General features: G+C 36.8%; 1 pseudogene; it reads left to right on the top strand.

Annotated features, from left to right (window-relative positions):
• The first annotated feature begins 1,739 nt into the window (after window positions 1-1,739).
• LOC127227257 (vomeronasal type-2 receptor 116-like) lies at window positions 1,740-21,193 on the top strand (annotated as a pseudogene).
• The last annotated feature ends 692 nt before the right edge of the window (window positions 21,194-21,885 follow it).

The following is a 21,885-nucleotide window of genomic DNA, read 5'->3' as shown; positions in this document are numbered from 1 at the left end:
AAACAGCTCATTCCTGGTAGGATGAAGCTACTAATAAGTTAAAAAGACTAGCAGATATAATTCATTCTATATCTGAGGATAATAGCAAGCTAGCATATAGAACATTGTTTCTGGAAGGCAGTTTACATGCCATTCAGATAATATCTAAGGATAAGAATATTAAAAACATGGAATCATTCGTAGTTGGAGAAAGCAAGAAACTGACTGATGCAATGAAGTCTCTAGAATATTATGTAATTCAAGAAGTTCAGACACTCAGAGAAGCAATGGTGAGTAGATTTCAGGCCTTAGAAGACTTTTAATCTGATACATCACGAAAGGAACTATAGGTAACAGGACATGAAAGAGACCCAAAATTTTCTACACAGTTTAGTGTCAGGGGAGCTTTCCCTGTATCTATTAATGAAAAACCAGCAATGAAAAAACACCCTACATGTGTTATTGCATATCAGTGGGAACCAATACATATGGAAGATTTAAAAGGTATAAAGGAAGAAGTAGTCTCTTATGGCATGAAGTCACTATATGTGAAGTAGTGATTAATAGAATCATGTGCAAGGAATAACAAGGTAACCCCTAAGGATTAGGATCAATTAATATCAGCTGTCCTTGAAAATTCCTCTCAATTAGAATAGAGGGCTTTATGGAGAGAGGAAGCAAAATCTCTTGAAATCCAGGGCTTAAAGAAAGGTTATAAAGCTCCCCAAGATAACATTCTTGGTGAGGGTCTTTATGCTGACCCAGAAACCCAAGCTGCCTGTAATGAACACATCTTGTCTCTATGCAGTGCAGTAGCTTTGAATGCTTGAGATAAGGTTCATGAACTTGGGGAGAGGATAGAATCCTATACCAAGATAATGCAAGGACTGAGAGAACGCTTTAGTGTATTCCTAGAAAGATTGTCTTGGGCAGTAAAATTAGAGGTAGCAGAAACAGATTCAAGGCAAATACTCATAGAATCATTAGCTTATGAAAATACGAATCCACAATGCAAACAAATGCTTTGGCCTCTAAAAATCTGATCAGCACCCTTGGATGAATGGGTCCTATATACAGCCAACATTGAGTATATTGACCAATAACACTGAAGCTTGGGTAGGAAAAGCCAAATTTAAAGGTCTGAGAAGATATCAAGATAACAGAGGTCTTAATTATGGTGACATAAAAGCTGGGGTAGAAGAAGCCATCTCCAAAGGTTTGAAAAGATATTAAAATGTCAGATGTATTAACTGTGGTAAGATAGGACATGTAAAAAGAAATTGTAGGTAAAGCATCTCTAGAAATACTCTCAGGAATGAATTGAGCAGAAGGCCTCAGCCTTCTGGGTTACATAGAAGGTGTGGCAAGGCCAACCCTGGACAAATGAATAAAGATGGACCAGAGACAAACAAGGAAACCCTTTACAATAGGGAAACTCCTTGGGGGGGGCTCTCGAAGGCCCCCATATCAAAGGAGGTCTGAACATTACAGGTCACTGTGGAGGACGAACTCCCACAGGACAAATAGAAAATCCAGTGCCTATTGTAAAAACTCATACTGCTCAGGATGACAAACTAGTGATAAAAGTTGAATCAAACATGACAGAAGGAAACAGACAACGTACATTTTGGCAAACCTCTATAAATAGTCAAAGTCCTAGATTGATAGTTAAAATGAATAACAGACTGGAGGCATTGTTGACACAAGGACTGACATAACTATCATAACTAATAAATCTTGGCCTCAAAGATGGCCCCTGCATGAGGTAAATGTTCAATTCTTAGAGATTGGAACCATGTCACAGGTAAAACAGAGCCCGAGATGGATTGAATGTATAGGACCAGAATGAGAGAGAGGAAAGTTGAGACCACATGTGGCTGATGTAGTGATAAATTTATGGGGTCGTGATTTATTACAGCAAGCGAATACATAGATTAACATTTCTCCAGTATTAGGTAGGAACCATAAATGACATCATGGTTGTGGAAAAAAATATTACAAAGTATTATACAAGACAGCCACCAATTATCCAGGCTGTACAAAAACAGAATACAAGTGCAAAACAAACAGAGGAACCAAAAGCCCTACCCTTAAAATGGCTAATAGATGAACCTCTCTGGGTAGGGTAATGACCTATGAACTCTGAGAAGTTAGAGAGTTTAAAAAACCTGGTTCCAGAACAATTAAATGCTGGACATATTGAGGAGTCTACCAGCCCTTAGAACTGTCCTGTATTTGTTATCAAAAATAAATCTGGTAAATGGAGAATGCTTACAGACCTGAGAGCCATGAATAAAGTGATTCAGCCAATGGGCTCTCTACAGCCCGAAATGCCCTTGCCTTCTTTGATACCTAAAGAATGGCCTATTACAGTTATTCATTTAAAGGATTGCTTCTTCACTATACCTTTACAAGAATAAGATAAAGAGAAATTTGCCTTCACAGTACCTAATTATAATAACCAGTGAAGAGATATCAATGGAAGGATTTGCCACAGGGAATGCTAAATAGCCCCATCCTATGCAAATATTTTGTGCAAAATTGTAAATAATTTCTAAACAGTTTCCACAATACATAGTGATATATTGTAGGCTGATTCTAAAGTAGAAATTTTAGAAAAAAATGTTTGAGAAAGTAAAGGAAGTTTTGCCTCACTGGGAATTGCAAATTGCACCCATAAAAAAAATACAAAAAGGAGATTCTACCAACTACATAGGATATAAAATAGGTCTACAGAAAATTAGACCACAAAAAGTACACATCAGGAGATATCACTGCCAGACACTTAATGATCTTCAAAAATTACTAGAGAGATTTCTCAACTGCAAACCATTATTGCAAAAGAAGGGCATTGTTATGAGTAAGGTTTTTTTTTTTTTTTCTCTGCCGGCCTGGACTCACTGCCACACCAACCCCAAATAACACACATAGACTCTTTATTAGATATAATGCTGTTGGCCTGATATTAGTATTTCTTATTGGCTAGCTCTGTCTTAAATATTAACCCATTTCCATTAATCTAAATACTTCCATGTGGTCTTATCTTACTGGAGAGAGGAGTTGGCATTCTGCTCTCTCAGTCCACCACCTTGGAATTCCCCCCATGGCTTCCTTTCTCCTCCTAGTCTCTTCGTCCCACCTATCTTGCTTTTCTATTGGCCAACAGTGCTTTATTCATTAACCAATAAGAGAAACATATTTACAGAATGACATGTCCCATCATCTCCTCTTCTCTAAGTAAAAAGAAGGGTATTAACCTTAACATAGGAAAATGCATAACCAAACAGTTATCAAATAAGAATTACAGTTAACAATATTTAGTCCATTAACATTTAGCAAGATTTAAGGAAATATTCCATTATCTATCCTATCTTTGTGAGTCTAAAGTCCTATATGTAACTTATCTTTAATCCTAACTAAGAAAAATTATAACCATAACTGTCTTCAACTCCTTCAAAGACCACAGAAGGATAATATATAAACTCTAGAAATAACAGAGACAACTCACTACATGGTCAGTCACTCAAAGTTCTTCTGTAATGTTCCATCTTCAGCCCATAGGCCATAGTATGTCTGGCAGACTCTTCAGCAAATCAGGAAACTTTAAAAATTGTCTCCTTGTATTGGTAGTTTGTCAGTCTCTTTTCTCTGTGTCCTGTAGACTGTCTGGCAGACTTGTCCATGAAGCAGGAACTCTGTAGCAATGTCCATCTTATATCAACAGTCACTTTTCTGTGGGTCCTGCATGTCCAGTTTGTACAGCATAAAGTCAAACAGTCCAGACTACAGCAATATCTTGCCGAAATGGCTAGTCTTTCCATATTGGAAGCAAACACCATAATGTGTTTCTTTGATGCCCATCTTCCTTTCTGATGCAGGTGGTGTTGCCAGGAGTAGTTATGTCTGTCAAGAAAAACTCTAAGCCATTTTAAATGCCATATTCTGTGGGTCTTTGAAAGGTTTGAAGAATGCTTATCTGTCTCAAATGTCTATATATCTAAAAATCTTAACTAACTTAAATATAAGTTCTGACTATCATAGGTAACTATCTATAATCTCTACTAAATTATACATTACATTTCTAAATGAGCTATATAAGCACAATACCTAAACAAAAGGAGAAATATACTTATCAGAAAAGTGACCTTAAAGTTGTATCAATAAATGAAAATCCATTCCAAAACAAAGTATTCATGTCTATAACATAATTACCTTTTTACCTTTAAAAAGATTGGTTGTGGTCATTAACCATTTATAACCAACCCCATTTAAGTGTCGTTCTTTCCAAACTACTACCTACTGGTAGGGGGCGCTGTCATGAGAATCAAAGAAAACACAGAAATCCTGGCTGTAGTCTGCAAGGCTGCCTTGTCCCAAATGTTTTGAATGTTGGATCACCTGAAATGCTGTTTCAGAGGGCATGGTTTGATCAAACCATGTTAGGAAGGAATCCACACTTTACATTTTCTGTGGAAACAAAAATAGAAATCATTTTCCCCAGTAACCTGTCCTTAGACTTAAGTTTTTGAGTCAAAGCACTTTTAAAATATATAAATTGAATTGATCCAGCAGCATTTCTTTTAACAGTTGTTATTTCCTCAGCAGTCAAATGATACAAAGATAACAGAACAGTATATAGTATCCACACTCTTTTTGTGCTTCACATCTTTACATGGCTTTTTTATTACTCTATTTCTTCTACTTATATTTTTTCATTTCTTTAGACAGGGTTTCTCTCTGTAACTTTTATCTGTCCAGGAATTAACTCTATATGCCAGGTTTACTTTGAAATCACAGAGATCTTCTTGCCTCTGTCTCCTGAGTGCTGGAATTAAAGGCATGTGCCACCACACCCAGCTACTCTGTCTCTTCAAAACCATTTTATTCTTTTTCTCTCCCAAGCCTACATATATTTTAAAACACAATAAAACTTTAGAGGATTATCTTAATTTGAATCTGTCTTTACTGTAAATCTTTATCTTTTACTGGCCACAAGTCGTTTATCTGGTAAACAACAACATAGATAAAATGAAAGCCACAGCTGTATTAGCCAAAGTCTATCAAAGATGGCTGTGGGTACTGAGAGCTGTGCTCACTGCCTTGGTCTATGCTGCCATCCACCAGCATGCTGCCAGCTTGCACATGTGGTCAATGCCATTGCCAGTTCTCGTACACACCATTCAGTTGTTAGCAGAGCCATTTAAAAGCCTTGATGTTTTTTGCCACTTATGCTTAGTCAGGATACCTCCCTTAATGGAGCCGTGAAAATGTCTGCTTATCTCTAGCAAAACAGAGTCCAAATGAGAAAAATGTTGTTATCTAGAAGCCTTGCTTGTCTCTGTTCTTTTGTTCCTAAAGTCCTTTCTTCAGTGTTTCTTAAGTTTTAAGTGGAAGTTCTTATTAGCCACTTTGCGGACAGATGTTAAGAGTATGTTTTTTCCCTCCAGTCTGGACCCACCGCCATGCCTGCCCCAAATAACACACAGAGACTCTTTATTAGATATAAAGCTGTTAGTCTGTTACTAGTATTTCTTATTGGCTAGTTCTGTCTTAAATATTAACCCATTTTATTAATCTAAGTACTTCCATGTGGTCTTATCTTACCAGAGAGAGGGCTGTCTGCTTTCTCAGTTTACCATCTTGGAACTCTTCCCTACTACTTCCTCTCTCCTTCTAGTCTCCTTGTCCAGCCTATCTTCCTTTCCTATCAGCAAACAGTGCTTTATTCATTAACCAATAAGAGAAACATAATTACAGAATGATATTTCCCATCAGGGCATGATTTGAAAAACATGAAAATGGCCCTAAGAGGGGACAAGGACTTGAATACTCCACAAATACTACAAGCAGAAGCTGAAAAGAAATTAGAATGGGTAGACAAGAGGATACTAGAAGCACATATAGACCATATGGATCCAAAACTAGACTTTGTTCTGCTATACTACCATCTAGAAAATATTCTTCAGTGATTTTGATGCAGAGGGAAGATATATTAGACTGGATATTTCTACCACATTAACAGAATAAAAAACTAAAAATATACATAGAAAAGATTTCTGACTTGATTATAAAAGGTAAATTAAGGCTTCATCAACTAACAGGAAGGGGCTCAGCAGAAATTATAGTACCTTTAACTAATGAGGAAATTTCCTTCTAATGGAAAGATAATAAATATTGACAGAGAATATGCAGTAATTTTTTGGGGAATGATTAGCAACAATTATCCCAAAATGAAAGAATCAAATTCATAAAGAAAACAACTAGAATACTTCCACACATTGGAAGAAAAATGCCTATCTCTGGAGTTTCTACATTCTACACTGATGTAAACAAATCTAGTAAGGCAGGAAATAAATCAGGAACAATAAGTTAAGTGGTTCAAAGCCCTTACAATTCTGTACAAAAGGCAGAATTGTACGCCATTTTCATGGTACTTACTGATTTGAAAGAATCCCTCAATATAGTTACTGATTCAATTCACAGAGGGAGTCATATCTTATTGCAGACTTTATTCTTTTTACTTCTTTTTTTATTTAATTTATTATTTTATATGTCGATCCCAGTACCCACTCCCTCCCTCCCTCATTTTTACCCTCTCTGCCCTCTCACATGCACCATAACTACCCTCCCCTCCCAAACCCCCACCCCAATTCCATATGTAGGGCAATGCCATCCAGGTAGGGTCATGTAGATCTGACAGGTCATGTGAAGTAGGGACTAGGGCTTCTCTCCTGTCTCTAGATTAAGGCAGTTATCCCTCCATGGGGGATATGTTCCAAAGTCCTTTTGTGCACCAGGGATACATCCTGGCTCCACTATCTGAGGTCCTTTAGACTGCTCAGTCCTTCTGGCTGAGACCCATATTCAGGGGGGCCTGAGTCAGTCCCATGCTGGCTTTCCAGCTATCAGTCAGGAGGCCCGTTAGATCCTCCTTGTTCAGGTTAGCTGTCTCTATGTGTTTCTGCAACCTGATTTTGTCCTCTCTATCTGCATCTGGGTTCTAGTTTGACTCAGTGTTTAGATATGGTTGTTTGCTCCTGTTTCCAACAGGTATTAGATGAGGGCTTCATGGATAACTTAGTTGTTGATCTCACTATCAGGGAAGGGCATTTATGATAGCCTTTCCACGGATGCTCAAATTGCTAGTTGGAAGCAGTCTTCTAGTTCTCTCGACCTTTCTTTGTGTTCAATTTTCTCTTCAAACCAACATTGGCTCCCTCTTTTATGTCCTCTCTCTCTCTCTTCCTCTCTCTCTCTCTCTCTGTCTCTCTCTCTCTCACACACACACACACTCTCTCACACTCTCTCTCTCTCCTGTCTTCTATTACTAACCAGACTCATTCTTCCTAGTCACACGTGTTTTCTTCTCCTCCCCCTCACTATCTCCCACTTCTCTCTCCATTCACTGCTCCTGACTTCCTTTGTGCTCTGGGGGGACTTGGCCCTTCCCGGTTCTGTGAGGGACTTTTATGAATCTCTTAGAATACACGTTGTAACCTAGTTCCTCTGGTGGTGTGAATTGTAGGCTGGTGATCCTTTGATCTAGGTCTAAAATTCATATATGAGTGAATACATACTCTGTTCCTCTTTTTGTGACTGGGTTACCTCATTCAGGATAGTTTCTTCAAGTGCCATACACTTGGTTGCAAATTTCAAGATACCATTATTTTTTCTGCAGAGTAGTATTCAATTGTGTAGATGTGCCACATCTTCATTATCCATTCTTCAATTGAGGGGCATCTAGGTTGCTTCCAGGTTCTTGCTATTACAAATAGTGCTGCTATAAACATAGTTGAACAGATACATGTCTTTGTTGCATGGATGTGGATCATTTGGGTATACGCCTAAGAGGAGTATTTCTGGGTCCTGTGGTATACTAATTCCCATTTTCCTGAGGAACCACCACACTGATCTCAAAAATGGCTGTATGAGTTTGCACTCCCACCAGCAGTGGAGGAGTGTTCCACTTTCTCCACATCCTCTCCAACATAAGTCATCACTGGTGTTTCTAATTTTAGTCATTCTGACAGGGGTAAGATGGTATCTCAAAGTTGTTTTGATTTGCATTTCCCTGATAGCTAAGGATGCAGAGCATTTTCTTAAGTGTCTTTCGGCCATTGAGAATTCTTTCTTCAGTTCTGTACCCCATATTTAATAGGGTTTTTTGGTGTTTTTTTTTTTTTTGACTAGTTTCTTGAGTTCTTTGTGTATTTTGGAGATCAGCCCTTTGTGGGATATAGGGTTGGTGAAAATCTTTTCCCAGTCTGTGGGCTGCCGTTTGGTCTTGTCGACTTGTGTCCTTTGCCTTACAGAAGCTTCTAAGTTTGAAGCAGTCCCCTTTACTAATTGTTTTCTCAGTGTCTGTGCCCCTGGAGTTATGTTCAGGAAGCGGTCTCCTATCCCAATTTGTTCAAGGATACCTCCTACTTTCTCTTCTAAGAGGTTCAATGTGGCTGAATTGATGTTGAAGTCTTTTATCCATTTGGACTTGAGTTTTGTGCATGGTGACAGACATGGGTCTATCTGCAGTCTTCTGCACACCCTCATCCAATTGTTCCAGCACCATGTGTTGAAGATGCTGTCCTTGCCCCATTGTATAATTTTAGCTGTTTTGTTGAAAATCAGGTGTTCATACTGATTTTCGACAAAACAGCTAGAATTAACTTCATTATTTATACAGTTACAAGATACTATCAGAAAGAGGACTCATCCTATATATATAATACACATTAGATCCCATACAGGTCTGCTAGATCCTCTAGCACAAGGCAATAAATTGATCTGTTATTAATACAAAATGTGCTAGAAGCCTCTGAGTTTCATAAGAAACACCATGTGAACAGCAAAGTTTTAAAAAAGGATTTTTCTATCACTTGGAAACAAGCTAATGAAACAGTAAGGAAATATCCTACTTTCTCATTCTATAACCAAACTCCTTTACCACCAGGCAGTAACCTTAAAGGTATAAATAGGAATAAAATATGGAAAATAGATGTGTTTCATTTTACAGAATTTGGAAAATTAAAATACATGCATCACACTATAGATACATTTTCAGGGTTTCAATTGGCCACTGCTCTGAACTCTGAAAAGCCTGATTCTGTTATCACATACCTATTAGAGGTAATGGCCATTATGGGCCCAAATCGAAACTAATAATGATCCCGCATATGTCTCCAGCTAATTGGAACAGTGTTTTGAGTATTATAACATAAAGCACATAAAGCACACAATCCTACAGGACAAGTGGTAGTTGTGAAATCCAATAGTACTTTAAAGGAAATGCTTTATAAACAGGCAGGAGGAACAAAGACACACAAAAACAGATTACATAATACTTTATTAACACTAAACTCCCTTATGCTAATGAAAAAGGAAAAATAGCTGCAGAAAGACACTGGACAGTAGAGAAAAGTTCTGAAATAAATCAACCAGTGTACTTCAAGGATGTATTGACCTCAGTATGAAAACCAGGATATGTGTTATGTTGGGATAGGGGTTTCACATTTTTATCTACAGGAGAAAAAAAGCAATAGATGCCATCTAACTTGATAAACACCCAAGTAGAACAAGAGAAACATCTTAACAAACAGAAATGACAAGCCATCCAACAAATTGGTTCCCATGAGATGTGCAGAGACCTCTCAAAGTTAGGGAAAATATTCTGTTCTTGTCCTTACAGGAAAATAGAGAACACCCATCTTCAAATAGCCAAGACACCCAACATGGTGCGTACATACAGAAGAGAAGAAAACTCTCCAAAAGAATCACTTAATGAACAGGAATTTGATTTATGGGGAAAAAAACATATTTAATTCTAGTAAACTATTTCTTTTCTTTTTTTTTTTTTTTTTTTTTTTTTTTTTTGGAATTTACCTAAATTTTTTTTAGATTTTTTTATTTATTTTATATAACCAAGTCCATTTAAATGAAAACAAACATTTATAGAAAATATTTGGGAATTTGGGCATCGTTCTTTCCAAACTACTTCCTGCTGCTAAGGGGCGCTGTCATGGGGGAATTCGAAGAAGATTCAGAAATCCTGGCTGTAGTCTGTAAGGCTGCTTTGTCCAGCTGTTTTGAATGTAGGATCACCTGGTACTCTGTTTCAGGTGGTCTGGCTTGATCAAACCACATTAGTCTGGAAGGAATCCATATCTTTCCATTTTCTGTGGAAACAAAAATAGAAATCCTTTTCCCCAGTAACTTGTACTTGAACTTAAATTTTGGAGTCAAAGCATTTTTTTAATTTATTTTTTTTTTGTTTTTTTTTTTTTGTTTTGTTTTTTTATTTATTTATTTTTATTTAATTTTATATAACAAAGTCCAATTAAACACCTTCAGCAAACTAGCAGGATACAAGATAAACTCAAAAAATCAGTAGCCCTACTTTTTTCAGATGACAAAGAGGCAGAGAAAGAAATCAGAGAAACATCACCCTTTACAACAGCCACAAGCAACAAAAAGTATCTTGGTGTAATGCTTACCAAACAAGTAAAAGACCTATATAATAAGAACTTTGTGACTCTAAAGAAAGAAATTAAAGAAGATACCAGAAAATGGAAAGATCTGCCATGCTCTTGGTTAGGTAGGATTAACATAGTAAAAATGGCAATCTTACCAAAAGCAATCTACAGATTCAACGCAATCCCCATTAAAATCCCACCACAATTCTTCACCGACCTTGAAAGGATAATAATCAACTTTAGATGGAAAAACAAAAGACCCAGGATAGCCAAAACAACCCTATACAATAAAAGAACTTCAGGAGGCATCACCATTCCTGACTTTAATCTCTACTACAGAGCTATAGTACTGAAAACAGCCTGGTATTGGCATAAAAATAGACAGGTAGACCAATGGAATTGAATTGAAAATCCTGATATTAATCCAAACACCTATGAACACCTGATTTTCGACAAAACAGCTAAAATTATACAATGGGGCAAGAACAGCATCTTCAATAAATGGCACTAGCACAATTGGATGAGGGTGTGAAGACTACAGATAGAACCATGTCTGTCACCATGCGCAAAACTCAAGTCCAAATGGATAAAAGACCTCAACATCAATCCAGCCACATTGAACCTCTTAGAAGAGAAAGTAGGAGGTACCCTTGAACAAATTGGTATAGGAGACTGCTTCCTGAACATAACTCCAGGGGCACAGACACTGAGAGAAACAATTAGTAAATGGGACCTCTTCAAACTTAGAAGCTTCTGTAAGGCAAAGGACACAAGTCGACAAGACCAAACGGCAGCCCACAGACTGGGAAAAGATTTTCACCAACCCTATATCCCACAAAGGGCTGATCTCCAAAATACACAAAGAACTCAAGAAACTAGTCAACAAAACACCAAATAACCCTATTTAAAAAAATGGGGTACAGAGCTGAAGAAAGTATTCTCAATGGAGGAAATCAAAAAGGCTGAAAGACACTTAAGAAAATGCTCTGCATCCTTAGCTATCAGGGAAATGCAAATCAAAACAACTTTGAGATACCATCTTATCCCTGTCAGAATGGCTAAAATTAGAAACACCAGTGATGACTTATGTTGGAGAGGATGTGGAGAAAGTGGAACACTCCTCCACTGCTGGTGGGAGTGCAAACTCATACAGCCATTTTGGAGATCAGTGTGGTAGTTCCTCAGGAAAATGGGAATTAGTTTACCACAGGACCCGGCAATCCCCCTCTTAGGCATATATCAAAGGATTCACATCCATGCAACAAAGACATCTGTTCAACTATGTTCATAGCAGCACTATTTGTAATAGCAAGAACCTGGAAGCAACCTAGATGCCCCTCAATTGAAGAATGGTTAATGAAGATGTGGCACATCTACACAATGTAATACTACTCTGCAGAAAAAATAATGGTATCTTGAAATTCGCAGGCAAGTGTATGGCACTTGAAGAAACCATCCTGAATGAGGTAACCCAGGCACAAAAAGAGGAACACAGTATGTACTCACTCATATATGGATTTTAGACCTAGATCAAATGATCACCAGCCTATAATTCACATCACCAGAGGAACTAGGTTACAAAGTATTCTCAATGGAGGAAATCAAAAAGGCTGAAAGACACTTAAGAAAATGCTCTGCATCCTTAGCTATCAGGGAAATGCAAATCAAAACAACTTTGAGATACCATCTTATCCCTGTCAGAATGGCTAAAATTAGAAACACCAGTGATGACTTATGTTGGAGAGGATGTGGAGAAAGTGGAACACTCCTCCACTGCTGGTGGGAGTGCAAACTCATACAGCCATTTTGGAGATCAGTGTGGTAGTTCCTCAGGAAAATGGGAATTAGTTTACCACAGGACCCGGCAATCCCCCTCTTAGGCATATATCAAAGGATTCACATCCATGCAACAAAGACATCTGTTCAACTATGTTCATAGCAGCACTATTTGTAATAGCAAGAACCTGGAAGCAACCTAGATGCCCCTCAATTGAAGAATGGTTAATGAAGATGTGGCACATCTACACAATGTAATACTACTCTGCAGAAAAAATAATGGTATCTTGAAATTCGCAGGCAAGTGTATGGCACTTGAAGAAACCATCCTGAATGAGGTAACCCAGGCACAAAAAGAGGAACACAGTATGTACTCACTCATATATGGATTTTAGACCTAGATCAAATGATCACCAGCCTATAATTCACATCACCAGAGGAACTAGGTTACAAGGTGTATTCTAAGAGATTCATATAAAGTCCTTCACAGAACTGGGAAGGGACAAGTCCCCCAGAGCTCAGGTGAAGTGGGGGAGGACAGCGAATGCAGAGAGAAGTAGGAGAAAATGATGGGGAGGAAAGAAAAACCTGTGCGACCAGGAAGATTGAGCCTGGTTAGGAATAGAAGATAGGAAAGAGAGACAGAGAGACAGACAGAGACAGAGAGAGAGAACATAAAAGAGGGAGCCAATATTGGTTTGAAGATAAAATTGAACACAAAGAAAGGTCTAGAGAACTACAAGACTGCTCCCAACTAACAATCTCAGCTTCCGTGGAAAGGCTATCATAAATGCCTTTCCTGGAGAGTGAGATCAAGAACTAACTTCTCCATGGAGCCCTCAACTAATGCCTGTTGAAAATAGGAGCAAACACCCATACATAAACACTGAGTCGAACTAGAACCCAGAAGCAGATGGAGAGGACAAGACCATGCAGCAGAAGCACATAGAGACAGCTTACCTGAACAAGGAAGAGCTAACGGCTACTAGATTGATAGCTGGGAAGACAGCATGGGACTGACTCAGGCCCCCCTGAATATGGGTCTCAGCCAGAAGGACTGAGCAGTCTAAGAGACCTCAGACAGTGGAGCCAGGATGTATCCCTGGTGCACAAAAGGACTTTGGAACATATCCCCCATGGAGGGATAACTGCCTTAATCTAGAGACAGGAGAGAAGCCCTAGTCCCTACTTCACAGGACCTGTCAGATCTACATGACCCCAACTGGATGGCATTCCCCTACATATGGAATTGGGGTGGGGGGATGGGAGGGGAGGGTGTTTAGAGTGCATGTGAGAGGGCAGAGAGGATAAAAGGGCTGGAAGGAGGGAGGGAGGGCTGGGGGATGGAGGGAGGGAGGGAGGGAGAGAGAACTGGGATCGACATGTAAAATAATAAATTAAATTAAAAAAAAATGCTTTGACTCCAAAATTTAAGTTGAAGGACAAGTTACTAGAGAAAAGAATTTCTATTTTTGTTTCCACAGAAAAGGAAAAGATGTGGATTCCTTCCAGACTAATGTGGTTTGATCACGCCAGACCACCTGAAACAGAGTACAAGCTATTCCTACATTCAAAACAGCTGGACAAAACAGCCCTACAGACTACAGCCAGTATATCTGAATCTTCTTCGAATCCCCCCAAAGACAGCGCCCCTTAGCAGCAGGAAGTAGTTTGGAAAGAACGACGCCCAAATTCCCAAATATTGTGTATAAATGTTTGTTTTCATTTAATTGGACTTTGTTATATAAAATTAAATAAATAAAAAAAACAATGTTCTGTTTTCAGATTAACAACCACGAATATCCACTTGATTCTGTCTGTATATTTTGCCATCAAACAAATAAACAGGAACAGTGATGTTTTACCCAATATTTCTCTGAGAGTTAAGGTCAAACATGTCAAAAAGAAATACATGAAAAATATCAAAATATTTTCAAATAAAACTCCAGGTATTCCTAACTACAGCTGTAAACATGGAAGAAGAATGTTAGCTGCACTTACAGGACCAAGGTGGTTTACCTCTTTAATATATGGGCTGCTCATGTACATTTTCACAGTACCTCAGGTGAGGCTGGGTAACTTGTAATGAAAACCAATCTCCATTTCAGACACTATTCTGAGTACCAAGACAGATTGGAAGGTGAAATTTGGCTTTATGTCTGTTTTGATTCAGAGTTTGAAGCATATATATACATATATATATATATAAATGTATATATATATATATGCTTCATATATATGTCATATATATATACATATATATATATATATATATATGAGACAGCTTTATTAGAACAGACAGAAAGCATGGATATATAAAGTGTTTTAATGTAATTTTAACACTCTTAACAGTAGTTTTGTAGAAAAATCACAATGAGAATTGTAATAACTACATGAAAATCCATACTTCCTAACAACCCCAAAGTTTACTTAAAATACACACAAACAGGGAGATTTGTGCATTCTGTCTTCTTCATATTGTTTATATTTTATGTCTTTTAGCTTTATTATGGGCCATTTCATCCTCTACTGAGTGACAGTGAACATTTTCCTAACCTGTACCAGATATCTCCAAACAACACATTTCTGGCCTTGGCCATGATGGCTTTGGTGGTTCATTTTAGATGGAACTGGGTGGGACTGGTACTTTCAGATGATGAGCCAGGCATTCAGTTTCTGACTGAATTGAGAGGAGAGATGCACAAACACAGAGTCTGTCTAGCCTTTGTGAATATTATCACAAAAAGTATACAATTACACCAGAAAAAAAGCTGAAAAAACTATAACCAGATCATGGCATCATCAGCAAAAGTTATTATCATGTATGGAGACACAGACTCCACTCTAACTGTACACTTTAGAATATGGCAAGATCTAGACATTCAGAGGCTCTGGATAACCACTTCACAGTGGGATGTGAACACAGGTAAAAGAGAGTTCCCCCAAAGCTCCTTCCATGGCACTCTCATTTTATCACATCACCATTGTGAGATTTATGGTTTCAAAAAATTCATCCAGACAGTGCACCCTTCCAACTAGAGTGAAGACACGTCTCTTGCTAGGTAATGGTGGATGTATTTTAAGTATTCATTGCCATTTCATTGTATGACACTGAAAAACTGTTCAAACAAAAGCCTACAACAATAGTTTTTCAAGCACCCATTTGAAGTGTCCATGGAGTCAAGTTACAACCTATACAATGCTGTCTATGCTGTAGCCTATGCACTTCATGAAATGATTGTTCAACAAATAGTCCCATTACCGAAGAACAGTGGGATAGATCTGGAATTTTACTCCTGGCAGGTAATATGTGTTCCACTGAAGCATATGTAGTGTCAAAGACATAGCTTTAAGTTTAACATAGATTCTGCAAACAAGAATTCTACAAATATTTTTACCTAGTGGATGCATTTCTGTACTCTTTTGCTACATATGACATAAACCTTATTAGTAGTATAAATTTTGGTCAAGATACAGGAAACACTAGAATCAATGCCATTGGTTATTCTCTAAAATGTAGCAATAAGATTCTATTGCTGAGAATAATTTATAGTGATAACATAGAATATATAGAAATTGAACCTATGCTTAACTGCATTTTCACCCCTACTGACTAGTGTTCACAGGCTGAAAAGTGATGTTCTCAGCACTGGATAGAATGAGAAATCATCATTTTCTCCAAGTAAAAAACCCTATGGGGCTTCTAGTAGTGGAACCTGTATTTAACCCTAGTGCATGGACTTGGGGAGCCTATTCCCTATGAAGGAATACTCTCTAACACTAGACACATGGGATAGTACCTAGGCGATGCCCCAAATGATATGACAGACTTTGATGATCCCTCATGGCAGACCTTACCCTCTCTGGAGATTAGATGGGGGTGGCATGGGAGTATGGTGGGGGGCATGGAAGGACAGGAGGGAGAGGGACTTGGGTGGTTATGCAAAATAAGATTGACTTTATTTAAATAAAAAAGAAAAAACATAAAAGCTACAATAATGGCATTGCTACATGATGCATGATGGTGGCACAAATATTAGGAGGCTAACCAACCCAAATCCAAATTTCTAATTGAATATAAGGCTCACTCAATAAGGTGATACCTACATTGGACATTGCTGGTGAAGTCAAGAGTCTGAATATAGATAGATTTTGGCCCCATGATAAAACTTACTGCAACTATTCTGTGAAATAAGCATATTATACGACAACTCTCAATGGCATGCTGCTATACCTATAGATCAGGGCATCAACCAGCCCTTATCAGAGAAGTTTCTTCCTGCAGTACATGTCAATGGACAGAGACCCTCAACTGTATAATGTGCAGGGAGTGAGATAATTTGGAGGACTCATGCTTAAATGGGATTTCTCTATTACACCACTCCCCTCATGAATCAAGGAACTATATCAAAGAAGGAATTGAAAAAATCTAAGATCCAGAGTGTCTGATGATTTGAAAAACATTATAATGCAGGGATACAGGGTAGATGCACACATGAACTCACAGAAACTATGACAGAATGCACAAGACCTGCACAAGCACAAGACAGACAAAATCCCAGCACACAGTAAAAGCAGGCACAAATTCACACCATGGCCCAAAAAAAGATGTTTGCCACTGATATATTCCTAGAAAAGAAAAGTGATTTTTTTCAATAGAATGATGGTGCATATATAAGACACACTTCAGAGAAGGCCCCATGTTCAATAGTGGCTAGACAACACAAATTGGATTCAATGTTATTAGTGTCAATATTCTTTTGTTTGTTTATTAAGAGAGAGAAAGAAAGAACATGAATTTGGGTGGATAGAGAAGAAGAGAGTATATGAGAGGTTATGGGGGACAGCAAAGAATATGAAAATATATACTCCAAGAAAAATAATTTAAGTTGATTTTTGACCAGCATAATTCTACCACATACCCATGATTACATTCTCAACTTTTGAAACAAAATTCTTATATGACAGTAATAAGCATGTACACACTTTAAATGATCAAGAATTTGTTGATTGATATAACAAAATTTATTAACTTATGCTAAGTAATTCTGAAACTGATTTTATGATCTGGCAACTTTTATTCACTAGCTGATTGTCTGATAATATTGATAAAGGAAAAGAAGTTAAGAATGTCCCATTCTACAGGAGAATAACTCAGTCATGCATGTTGTAGGCATTAACTCCATTAAGAAACTGTTTCTAGAGCATGATATTTAACTCTTTCTTTCTTCTATTATGTTGAAGACTTCTAATAATGTCACAATTTTGGATAGATAAATTGAAATTAAGAGTGCTCATGTTTTCAGATTATCTGTCCTAATGTTATAGTTCAAACTAAATAATAAATGTATTACTGATAGCCCCTTTCCTGAAGAACAAACAATTTGTAAGTCCTTCTGGAGATCACATTAGCATTAATCAGAAAGAAATATTGGATACAGAGTATGATATTCTCTACATTATGAATATTCTACCAGGTCTTGTACTTAAGGAGAAAATAGGAAAGTTGTCCAAAGATTTTCTACATGGTCAGCAATTGTGTATGACTAATGATATGATGGTTTTGACAAAAGACATTGAAAAGGTGAGTCTGACTTAACTATGATGATCTACATGTGACATAAACACCAAATATCTCAAGGGCATCTACTTACTCATTTGCAGCAGTACATTTCAACGTTTGTAATTTATTGATCCAATTTCTACCTTCTTTGAATTTCTTATATTAAATATATGACAGATATTTATTCAATTTTATATTTATTTATAGTATCATAAAACATACCTATAATATTATTTTCAAACTCAATAAAGCATCACCTTTTGATTTTTTGTAGCTGTATATAAATGAAATTTTTCAGTGACCAGACTTTAAATCACAGTCTCTGTTGTAGAGTAGCTCAAACTCTTTTTATTAACATGCATATGATTTTTTAGGCACCGCCTTCAGAATGGAGTCTGCCTTGCAGTGTAGGATTCAGAAAATCCCTTCAGAAAGGAAAGGCTGCTTGCTGTTTTGATTGTACACCATGTCCAGAAGATGAAATTTCCAATATGACAGGTAATTACATGCCTTAAAAATTAAAAGGTTGTATTATCTAACCTGCTGCCAGATGTGTTTGGCTGCCAACATATAGATGTGTGTCTTCAAGGATCTAACACTGTAATACATAATTAAAGATTATATAAGTGATGATATTTTCCTTGTCCCAAGATTCCCAGGGAAATTTGGAAAGTGATATAATCAGTGGTACATGAGGTAACTGACACATTATTGTTGTGGGGAGGAGGAATATTTAATATTCCTACTTTACTTTAATATTAAGTAAATTCCTTATAAATAATATTAAGTAAAATTCCTACTTAAACTTTAATATTAAGAACAGTGTATAAATAGTTTAATACAATGTAACATGAGCGAAATGAAGATGGATGAAGTATGCAAACAGAAAATGTGCCCAACCATGTTCAGCATTAAACCTGGTAGTAGTGGCTGGTGAATGTCTTTAATCCCCACACTCTGAATACAGAGGCAGGTGGATCTACAAAGTGAGCCTATGGACAGCCAGAGCTGCACAGAGAAAACCTGTCTCAAAAACAAAAACAAAAAAATTAACAATAGCATATAGACTGGTCATTATTTTTGGCTACAGAACATAATGAGTAATGCAAGAAAAAAAGTTGAAGTGAATACTATATTGAAATTGGTGAGAAAAAATATGTTTGACCAAATGTCTGTGGTATAAGTATAAAATCTAAGTAATGACTTAAATGCATTAACTTTGTCAGTTGAACAGAGAGTAATTCTACATTGCCATTCTTTTCATTTAACTTGCTAGCTACATGTATTTAGAAAACTTTAAAACATAACATATTTTTAAAATTTGGTAATGAAAATATGCTTAGAAAAATTCAAAAGAATAAACCAATGGTTCTCAACCTTCCTAATGTTACAACTCTTTAGTACATTTGCTTATGTTTGGTGACCCTCAACCATAAAATCATTTTTTGTAGCTAAGTCATAACTGGTTTTGGGTGACCCATGTGAAATGGTTTGGTGTCATAACCAAAGGTTGAGAACCACTGGAATAATTAGTTTAGAAAAATAAGATAAAATTTAAAAGAACTAAATAATAATGTATGATACTGATACAAGACTGATATTAGACATACTGAATACAACAGGACGTGGCTTATGAATTAAATTGAAATTTTAAAGTTGAACACATTGTACTGTAAATTCCAAGAGTGGAAGGACATCCTTGAACAAACTTAGTATTATTTGTCATAGTTTATTATTAAGAAGTATGACACATAGTTGCAGTGACATTTTCTTAAGATTTTCTGTCATTTGAATATATTAATGCTCAAATCTAATTTAAAAATATAGCAAAGACACAGAGCTATCTAGCCTACTAAAATTCTCATATTGAAACATAAAATGAAAATGATTTTACAATATGTAATAATATTAGGTGTTAATTATCTCACAGAGTTGTTAGCTTGCTAAATAATATAGTTATGACATTTTGAACAAGAAATGGAGATACACACACACACACACACACACACACACACACACACATATATATATATATATATATATATATATATGAGATTATAGGAGGACATCAATATGTGGAATTTACTTAGAGGTTCAAAAGCAGCTCATAACATACATGGTAGACACTGAATCTATGTTCCATTATTGCACTTGCTACTGAACAATGAAGTATACGTGCATATGCTTCTATGAATTACCCACTCCAATTAGTATATCATGACATCCTAAGTATTCTGTCATAGCATACTTTTTGCTTTCATTCAGGATACAAAAAATTATAAATGTGAAATATGGATATCAATAATGTTTTTTAAATATGTGTAGGTTGATGAAGAATAGGTTTTGCAGAGATAGAAATAATTCCTGTACAATAACCTTATTTGAATTCCTATCCACAATAAGAAACAATGCCACTTTGGCTTAACAGTTCCAATGCATTAGCTTAATGCAGAGAAAATTAAAACTGATATTGCCCTTCCTATATTAGACACAGATGAATGTGTGAAATATTCAGATGATCAGTATGCCAACACAGAACTGACTCACTGCCTCAAAAAGTTGTCACATTCTTGGATCATGAAGACTCCTTGGAAATGGCTCTGGCGTGTTTGCCTCTTTGCTTCTCTGCTCTCACAGCTGTTATAATCGGTGTCTTTTTAAAGCATCAAGATACACCCATAGTAAAGATCAATAACAAAGTTCTCAGCTGTGTCTCGTTCATCTCCCTAATATTTTGTTTTCTCTGTTCCTTGTTCTTCATTGGTCGTCCCCATACAGTCACCTTCATTCTGCAGCAGACCACATTTGCAGTTGTGTTCACTGTAGCTGTTTCTACTATTTTGGCCAAAACAGTTACTGTAGTAATGGCCTTCAAGATCACTGATTCAAGAAAAAGATTAGATGAATGTTGCTATCAGGGGCACCTAATTATATTAGTATCATCTGCACCATGATCCAACTGATTCTCTGTGGAATCTGCCTGGGAACATTTCCTCCATTTGTTGATATGTATGTATCCATACTTTGAATATGATCACATCATCATTGTCTGCAATAGGGTTCAGTTATTGCCTTCTACAGTGTCCTGGGATACTTGGGTTGACAAGCCCTAGGGTGTTTCACTGTAGCTTTCCTGGCCAGGAATCTGCCTGACACATTCAATGAAACCAAGTACCTGACATTCAGCACCCTGGTACTCTGTAGTGTGTGGGTCGCTTTTCTCCCTGTCTACCACAGCACCAAGGGGAAGGCAATGGTGGTTGTGGAGATCTTTTCTATCTTGGCCTCCAGTGCAAGGCTGCTTGTTTGTATCTTTGCCCCAAAGTGCTTCATAATTTTTCTAAAACCACAGATGAATTTTGTACAAAAGTTCAGAGACACAAATCCTGACCCTAAAAATTCACCTTAAATTTCACTAATGTCTTAAGACCACATATCTATTGAAACTTGTTTCTTTAAAAAATAGATCAAAAATATACACTACAAAAAGAAATAGCAACCTTAACAAATGGTGCTGGTCATACCAAATGGTTGAATGAAAAAGATGCATCAATCTGCATAAAACTCAAGTCCAAATAAACATACGACCAGATATCCTGAGTCTGGTGGAAGAGACAGTCAGGAAAAGTCTTGGACTCATTGGTACAAGAAAAGTATTTTTGCAAAGGACAGTCATAAAACAGGCACTAAGACAAAATATTAAAAGGTGGATCTTTGTGAAATTGAAAATGTTCTGTAGGGTAAAAGAAACAGCATTCTGACAAAGTGTCAGGACATGAAATGAGAAAAGATCTTTACCAATTACACATCTGGTTGAGTATTAATATCTAAAGTATATAGAGAACTAAAACAACTGGACATCAAGGAAATAAATAACACAATTTTAAAATGAGGTACAGATATAAACAAAGAATGCTCAAAAGAAGAAATTAAAAAAAAATCTTCAAAAGAGTTTAAAGAAATGTTCTACATCCTTAGACATCAGGGAAATAAAATCCAAGCTAGTTGAGATTTTTATCTTAAACCAGTAAAAAGGCCAATATCAATATAACAAATAATATCTCATGCTGGCAAGCAAATGGAATAGGGTGAACACTCACT

The sequence above is a fragment of the Phodopus roborovskii genome, unplaced genomic scaffold, assembly GCF_943737965.1.
Source record: "Phodopus roborovskii unplaced genomic scaffold, PHOROB, whole genome shotgun sequence".
Classification (NCBI taxonomy): domain Eukaryota; kingdom Metazoa; phylum Chordata; class Mammalia; order Rodentia; family Cricetidae; genus Phodopus; species Phodopus roborovskii.
The sequence above is the reverse complement of the archived record's forward strand: the minus strand, read 5'-3'. Positions and strand labels throughout refer to the sequence as shown.